The sequence below is a fragment of the Temnothorax longispinosus genome, chromosome 1, assembly GCF_030848805.1.
Source record: "Temnothorax longispinosus isolate EJ_2023e chromosome 1, Tlon_JGU_v1, whole genome shotgun sequence".
In the NCBI taxonomy this organism is placed as follows: Eukaryota; Metazoa; Arthropoda; class Insecta; order Hymenoptera; family Formicidae; genus Temnothorax; species Temnothorax longispinosus.
In genome coordinates, this window is record NC_092358.1 from 18,836,905 (window position 1) to 18,846,288 (window position 9,384).

General features: G+C 33.6%; 1 long non-coding RNA gene across 1 annotated transcript; it reads right to left on the reverse strand.

Annotated features, from left to right (window-relative positions):
* Positions 1 to 7,034: 7,034 nt before the first annotated feature.
* On the reverse strand, positions 7,035 to 8,513 carry LOC139808831 (uncharacterized). Its single transcript, XR_011730958.1, has 5 exons — positions 8,354 to 8,513; positions 8,132 to 8,255; positions 7,468 to 8,022; positions 7,213 to 7,394; positions 7,035 to 7,134 (listed from the first exon to the last, which is right to left on the reverse strand). It is a non-coding gene; the product is annotated as an uncharacterized lncRNA (long non-coding RNA).
* Positions 8,514 to 9,384: the final 871 nt, after the last annotated feature.

Below are 9,384 nucleotides of genomic sequence, written 5' to 3' on the forward strand. Positions count from 1 at the left end.
AAAGTTACACGGATGCGATAACGGTGGAGAAAATAATCTTGATGTCGGCGGTACAATTTGAGACGATTCATCCCACAACTTAAACCACTGATTATTAAAATCTTGAGCCCAAATTTGAATTACGCTTCCAGGATGATGTATTTCGTAAATACAGACTCTGAATGGATATACAGCTTCATGAATAAACTCGATACCTTCAAAATAGAAAATATATAATTATACTGTCTTCTCAACAAAAACATATCTTCTTTAACAATATCTTTTTAACAAATTCTTTTCTTCGTCAGTGAAAAATTCACAAGAGTTATATATTTTGACCAAACTGACTTTAATATCGAAGATTCTTACATTAACTCGACGTTTCGACACTGGTTTTGTGTCCTTATCAAGAGATTTCTAAAAAATATACATAACGAAGTCATTACAAGCATATCATTACAAACGAATATCGCACAAGGAACAATTAAAAAGGAAATATCTATATACCTATCTCATCATGTTCACGAAAGGTACTTGTAGTTCTAGTAATTTTGTCAAAAATTCTTTTTAAAAAGAGTCGCAATCCAGAGAGCCGTAATCATCATAATGCGGAACGGACAAGTGACACGTCGTTCCGAATCGAAAGAGAGCGATAGACTAATCATCGAAATATAAATAAGCGACTAGATCAACAGAATAAAAACAAACACATAGAGAGAAATTATTAGGTAGCTCTTTTATAATTCTGTCGTATAGCGGATTGAGATTTTCAGTGTCTTTCTTTAAATTAATCGTATTCATTTGTTCTTTTTTTATGTAAAACATCTCTGCAATCTCCCTCTTTCTCACATTTCTCTCTCTATGCATAATCCCCGTATCGGACCATTTAAAATTATGCGCGTGTGTAAGTCGGTGCTTGCTAACTACGGAGTGCTTATTCACATCTTTTTTGATATCGCTTAGATGCTCCTTAACACGAGTCTCCAAATGTCTTAAAGTTTGTCCAATATAAGAAATGTTACAGTCATTACATTCAATTTTGTAGACGACACCTGTTTCCTTCATATTTTCTAGTTTGTCTTTGCCACGTTTTATAATTGAATCTAGCTTTTTGGGAATCGTGTAAAGGACATCCAAGCCACATCGGTTTACAGTGCGGCGAATATTCTCACTCAAACCTTTAATGTAAGGAAGCGCAATGTATTTCCGGGCGTCGAAAGTATTGCTTACATTATTAGAGTCGGTGATGTCATTGCGATGATTTAATTCTTTTAATCTCTTGTTAATTTGCTTATCAATTAGCTCTTCAGGGAAGCAATTATTCTTAAGAATGTCCTTTACAATTTTAATATTGGAACTATGGAATTGTTTATCAAAAAGTAGAATTGCGTGGTCAACTAGGCTGGTGATTGTATTATTTTTGTATTTTAGTGGATGATTGGAGAAGTAATTTAGATATTGGAAAGAAATGGTAAATGAAATAATTCTCCATAGTTTTGAAACTTGGGTGGTCCAATTATGTCAGCGGCAGTTACTACGTTTACGCGAGCGTCTCTTCTGTAGTAACTTACGATATATCACTGATCGTTTACGCGGAGTAAATTATTGTAAGTTACTACAAAATCCCGTTTACGCGAAGAAAAATCCCGTTTACGCGAAGGAATTAACGTAAGTTACTACAGAAGTAACGCTCGCGTAAACGTAGTATGTGTGATATATATGCTAATATTGTGATGGTTCTTGGGAACAAATCTCTTCTTCGCAAATTAATAGATGAAGTCAACACTACCCTCCTCTCCTACGGATACTCTGCCGATATAGGGATATCGACTACAACTCTCGCAATATAAAGGTTGATAATGCATGGGATGTCATATTTGCCATTAGACCATCGTGAGACAGGTTAGTTTTACCCTACTGATGACCAGTCATTGCGATAGTAATCCTGCTCAGTACGAGAGGAACCGCAGGTCCGGACATTTGGTTCACGCACTCGGTCAAGCGACCGGTGGTGCGAAGCTACCATCCGTGGGATTATGCCTGAACGCCTCTAAGGCCGTGTATCCTCTCTAATCAAAGGTGGCAATGATATCTCTAGGAGTCTCCTGAGTCGAAAGGCTCAAAACAATGTGACACACTACTAAAAAGTGTGAAAAACTCTCTGAAAAAACATAAAAAATATGGAGAATAATAATCTTTGCTTTTGTAGTATATATGCTAAAATGCATTGTATATTATGTATTTATAGTTATAGCGGTAAGATTATATAATTAGATTAGATTATAATCTAAATTTATCTTGCTTCCATTCACATGGCTAGTACTCGACATTATTATTACATAGTCTGCATGTATACTATTATTAAATATTAAATAATTAATTATTCTAAAAAAAATTACATTTTTTTAATATAGAAAATCTGAAAATTTTATATAAATCTAAAATATCGCGAGCTCTGTGTTCTTCTACTACCACGCGTAATACACGTGCACGAACACAAGGGGAAAAAAAACAAAAAAATTGCAAAATTTAAATTGCTCAAATTTGACACAATCAGGTACGCTTAATTTCTAATAGCGTTTTTCTTTAGAAGAACTGGTGCGCACTCAGTGCACATTAAAGCCGTCGTACTCAAATCAACGTAAAGTGTATGTTTAATATAAACGGGTTAAGTCACGAAAGCCTCAATATTCTTTATTGTACTGTTTGGTAAAATATGTATCGGCTATTTTATCAATCAAAATATTTGCATTTTATTTTAAATATTAAAGATTAAATCAGTGTACAACGGCTTTAATGTGCATTAAGTGCGCACTAGTTCTGCCAATAAAAAACGCTATATAAGGTCCATTCCACAATAGCCGTGTATAAAAGTAGATGTAAAACGTAAGCACTGTAAGCAGTAAGCTATTGACTAATAAAATTTTTACACTCCAAGAATAATCGACTGTAGTTGGTCAATTTTTACTGCTTACGTCTTATCACATACTCTTACAGCTATTGTAGAACGCGAAATGTATTATTTATCTTACTTCTATTTTATTTTCCGATACACAGTTGTAGTGTGTTCCACCACGTGGTAGAATGTTTTACTACGTGAGAGAAGAACATACGACATACACGCATGCATGAGCATAAAAAAAAATTTTTTAAATTTAAATTGCTTACGTTTGCTACACTTACGCTTCTAATTGACTAAAATTTCTTAAAATGTATTTTTTAACATTTAATATATCTTTTATCTCATTGTTTGATACAGCGATCTAACAATAAGTCGAACATAGGATTTCACAGTAAATAAAGAGAATTACCGAAAATTTAACTGGGAACTAAATCAAAAAATTAATCAGAATAACTAATTTCTATCAATTTTCATACTTACTGTTTATCAGCAACGCAGATTTAATTTTTTTCATATAAAATGTAAAAAATCATAAGAGAGATGAAATGTTGGAACAAGTGGTTAGTGAGCGCACACCGCACTTCTGTGTAGGTCCAGATCTAAATTATCTCCTAGACTACCAACTTTCACAAAATACATACATAGATTTGAAAAGTGTTACGTCCGTACCCTAGGATTCAGGTAAATTACTGGAAAGCAAAGGAAAGACTAGCTAGAGAGTGGAGTATGGAAGAACGCAAGCAGATAGGTACTTAAGTACGTGAACTTCAAGTGCTTCGTTGTATAATGTATGTATATTATAAAAATACATATGCATATGTAATAATACGATAAAATTTTTACTGTGACATAATTTATGGAATTACGTTATATAAATTTGCTCAAAAACTAACATTTTAAAATATCTAAAAAACATGACATTATTTATAATCGTCAATAAATGATTGAAAGTATAAATTATTGTATATTGTTAAATTTATAGACATCTGTTAAATATCTATTATCGATACTTATTGTTAGTTGAGAATAAATCATATATCACGATTTAAATCGTGGATTCAAATTCTCGTGATGGATCAAGCGATATAATAAAGCGCTCGCTCGCGCATAAAAGATTCATCGAATTAATAAATTCAGCCTTTTGATGAATTGTCCTTGTGAGAAGAAACGTTTGCGTCTAATATGCCAATGGATAGGGTACACGTACATGAAATGCCATACAAAAAATGACCATCGATATTTTCTCCATTTTGCCTCAATCCTGACTGGTCGAGTTAGGGCCAATTTTACCAACCACGGTTAGCTTAACCGACGGTTAAAGTTAGCAGTATTAACCAATAGTATTGGTCAATACTGCTAACTTTAACCGTCGGTTAAGCTAACCGTGGTTGGTGAAATTGGCCTTTTTAGCGGTCCAGGGGATCGATCATATGTATCTTTTCCCCTAGCGCGAAAACGTGAAAAGTGAAAAGTTCCACACCATTGAAGTTAATGGCGAAAATTTTCACTTTTTACCTTTCCGCCCTAGGGATAAAGTTACATGATCGCTACTCTGAAAGAAACTCATACTGCTCGCAGTCTAGTATCTGTAGTGCTCACCGACTGCGTGTTCCCGCATGTTCTCTCTTTCTCGATTTTTCATTTTATACGGAAAAATTAAATCTGCTTCGCATAAACAGTGAGTGAGTATAAAAATTGATTAGCTTTTCCGATTAATCTTTAATTTAGCTTTCGTCAAATTTCCGTTAATTTCCTTTATTCGCTGTATTTGCTGTATTCATATATGTTCGACTTAATCGCTATTAATCATATCGATATGTAAGATAAAAAATATATTAAATAACATAAAAAATATACATTCTTGAAAATATTAGTCACTTAGAAAACACGTAAGTGCAGCGAACATGAGCAAGTTTTGCAATTTTTTTTGTTTCTTATTCTTTGCTATACTCGTGTAGTAAAAAAAAGCACAGAGCACGTGCTCACAATATCTTATTGTTAGATTTAGAAAGAAATATTTACATATTTTATTTAAAAAACTTTAAGAAACCGTTTTTTCTTTAAAATATTTGATTAATTAATAATGATATACATATATGTTTTTACAAATTAATTTATATTTTCAAACACTAGCACGTTATCAAAAGACACGGTAATGTCTCGCGCCAAGTACACGCGGAGCGAGACCGACCGTGACTCTTTTACGCGACGCGACGGGTTGCGAGTACCCGAGATGTTGAGATCTCGATAACGAGTGAACGGATCAAGTTCTAAGTAAGCTTGATCGATAGCTTGGGGTCCAATTAGGGGGGGGTTTCTCTTATATTATCTAACCTCAATTTCTTTTTTTACGAGATAGACTGCAGTGCTATACTTATTGCTATAGAGCACGTGGTATACTGACACAGACAGTGCGCATACGCATGCACTAGTGGCTCAGTTTCTTCCACAAACTTCTATATGCCACTAGATAGTTCATTCCGCCGCCATTTTTACTCCCAAGGATGGAGAATATCATTGAATATTTTTTATACTCACACATATACAAATCACGCGTGCAATATATCACTATACTGAATTCAGTCACGGTCAATCACGTAAAACACTCAAATCACTGGTACATACACTAAAAGTCGGTTCTACAATACGGTGCAAACGATGGCAACTGCTAGTTGAAAAGTGTTATTTCAAAAGAGCACATCTTTAATATTTAAAATAAAATGCAAATATTTTGATTGATAAAATAGCCAAATATTTTACCAAACAGTACAATAAAGAATATTGAGGCTTTCGTGACTTAACCCATTTTAAACATACACTTTAAATATATATAATATACTTTATTCGGTTCAACCTTCCAGCCTAAAATCCGGGACTTGGTTTACAATTTCGCTACCTAAACATTCACTCCTTCATCCACTCTCTCTTTCCCTTCTCCTATTCTCTCTCATTTTTCCTAATTTTCTCATGCATTTCATATTCGCTATCTTTCATTCCTCTCCTAAAAAATCCCTCACTCTAATCTTGCGCTCTCCATCTACATGTGTCAGTATGTGCTTCATCGTTCCTTCTTCTTCTTCGCAGATCTGGCATTTTCTTCTTCCCGCCTGTCAAAAGAGAGTTGGCAAACTTTTAACTTTTTTGGTGACAGTAATTGGCAATCAGCAATCAGAAATAACACTTTTCAACTAGCAGTTGCCATCGTTTGCGACGTATTGTAGAACCGGTTTAAGGATCACTTCGACTATCTCCGAGTTTAATCATTCAATTAGTCCATTGGAAATGACCAATCGCATTTGTCGTTAAGCAGATTGACCAATCACTGTTGGCACTTAATCGTCGATTAAAGTTAATCGAATTTAATAGCGTTTTTCACTGGCAGAGCTGGTGCGCACTCAGTGCGCATTAAAGCTGTTGTACACTGATTTAATCTCTAATATTCAAAGTAAAATGCAAATATTTCGACTGATAAAATACCCAGTACATATTTTATCAAATAGTGCAATAAAGAATATTAAGGATTTCATGATTTAACCTGTTTATACTAAACATACACTTTATATATATATATATATATATATATATATATATATGTATATATATATATATATATATATATATATATTACGTTAGTTTGTGTACGACGGCTTTAATGTGCACTGAATGCGCACCAGCTCTGCCAGTGAAAAACGCTATAAGTTAGTCGAAGTGACCACCTGTGCATACCTTAGAACAATTTATGATGTACATGTACATGTGCATATATAAAGAATATGGGAATAACTGGTAACGGTCCGGTTTTACTTTTGTCTCTCTCTATCACATGCGAAATAATCATATAGTGAGCAGTCTATATCCAAGTGTGCATCAGGGTGCAATCCCACGTAGAGAAAAAAGCGGAACGGAAAGCAAGCACAGTGGGAGTAAGGGTGCATCCCGATGAAGAAGAAATAGCGGAACGGAACAGTAACGGAAAAGAGATATGGTGGGGGGTTAACCAATCAGAGTAGTTCCGTTTCAATTCCGTTCCGTTATTTAGTGAGTGGGTTCCCCATGGCACGGAGCTGTTACGGAACGGAAAAGAAACGGAAAAATTTCTAACCTATTCTGTCGAAAGTTCGCAAATAAGTGCAGTGGATCGATCGGTTTGCAACATTTTTATTTTTGCAATTTATTTATTTATTTATTTATTATTTATTTATTTTTACATATACGTATACTTATTAAATATACATTTACTTTTACTTTTCTCTCTGCAACAAAAAAGTATATAAATTAATCATTTATTGGCTAATATAAAAGTTGCACATAATAAACGCTAAAATTTGTACTTTTTGATTTCGATGACGCCGGAGAGACTGGAGACAGTGACGTAGAATTGTCATTGATGATGGGAATAAGATCATCATCTACGTTGAGGTTGTCACTTGTTGATGTGGAAGGAATGCTGTTGCTCTTTGAACAGGACGCTTGTTGCTCGTCATGCATTGATTTTTGTAAAGAAGTTACGGTTCTAGAATAAACATTAGGACGTTACTACAATATATAATAATTATCAGCTAAACTATCGCTATTCTTGAACTTACTGTCGATATTCCAATGTATCATTTAAGAAAGACATTACATCATAATGACGAGGATGGTTTTATTTCGTAGTTTTTTGGTAAAGCAGCTGCACCACTTTTTTGCACAATGTTTTGCTTTTTTATACATATTTCTTGCCTTTCTATAACAATCTTTAAGATAGGTCCATCGTTTTTCTGCTTCAGTAGCGGTATATAAACTTGTGACACACGTATAATTAAGAAATATATATATGTATATATGTATCGTGTGTGTGAGTGTGTGTGTGTGTAGAAAACCTTGAAAATAAGTAAATATGTAAATAAATATCAATGCTTTTAAACTTTTCAAACATTTGCTGACTTCTTGCCATAGGCAGTCCTTTTGTTTCCTTCCTCGTTCTTTCACAGGTATGCGAAAATCATATAACGGTGCTCTCTCTTTTACGGCACTTATTAAATCTTCATCTAACTTTTCTGTATCGTGGTCGTCAGTGTGTTCTTGACGGTTTTGAGCAATATTTTCTTTTTCGCAGGCAGTGCTGTTATTCTCACTCTCGACGTGTGTTTCTAAAGAATCTAAATAATAACAGATTTAGTTTTACAACAAATTTATATATCATTTACATATTCTAACCATTAGTTATATTGAATATATATTGCCTCTCTTGTACACAAATATACGTACCATTTATAAAGAGATTTCGATCTTTATCCATTATTAAATTCGTATGATTTGCTAAGCAAGGATGTGAAAGTTTTCCGTCTTCATCGAACCAAACAATCCAGCGGCAATATCCACATTTGAATTTCTGGAAATTAATAAAATATATCACATTCGGTTAATTAGCATTAACATATTAACATAGGATTTTAACATATATATTTTATTTTCACATGTAATACCTACCGATGACGACATATTGCTCTTTATTTGCAAAAATAAAAATGTTGCAAACCGATCGATCCACTGCACTTATTTGCGAACTTTCGACAGAATAAGTTAGAAATTTTTCCGTTTCTTTTCCGTTTCGTAACAGCTCCGTGCCATGGGGAACCCACTCACTAAATAACGGAACGGAATTAAAACGGAACTACTCTGATTGGTTAACCCCCCACCATATCTCTTTTCCGTTACTGTTCCGTTCCGCTATTTCTTCTCTATCGGGATGCACCCTAACTAATCAGAACGTTTCTTCAAATATCCGTTCCGATTTTATATGACCGGGTTCCCCATGTATCAGGAAAAACAGAAATACGTAAATAATATTAAAAATCATTTTTTATTAATTATATACTTCATAGAAATAATTAATATTATAAGTTAATATCTGTCTATCATAAATGGAACAATCTCATGGAATATATTTTACGGAAAAACAAAGATAATTCAAAATTATTATAAATTTTAGGTTAGAATTCTTTCCGTTTTTTCCGTAAAATATTATCCATGGGGAACCCAGTCATATAAAAGCGGAACGGAATGAAATAAGTGATTGATTACCTACCCCCTACTCCTACTATGCTTCCTTTCCGTTCCGCTTTTTCCTCTACGTGGGACTGCACCCTAACAATGTACATACAATTATAGGCCTGTTCTTTTTAGCTAAACTTCTTGCACATTTTATTTTTTCTCTTTTTCTCTACATCGTGAAAAAGAAAAAAGAAAAGATGAATCGTACAAGAAGACTTATAACTTTAACTTTATAACTTTAAACCTTAAAGATTTAACTACATGAGATAAATCTCCTTAAAAGTTTGCTTCCATGTAACTTTTAAGTTAAGATCGAGATTTATAAAAAAACTTTAAAGTTTAATGTTTTTTTATGATTACCTAAGATTTATTAAAATTACTTTAATGCTACTTTTCCACTTCTTTAGAGTACCAGAATACTATTTTAAAGTCAATTTTTAAAACCTTTTAGTCCGGGAGCCAGCTGC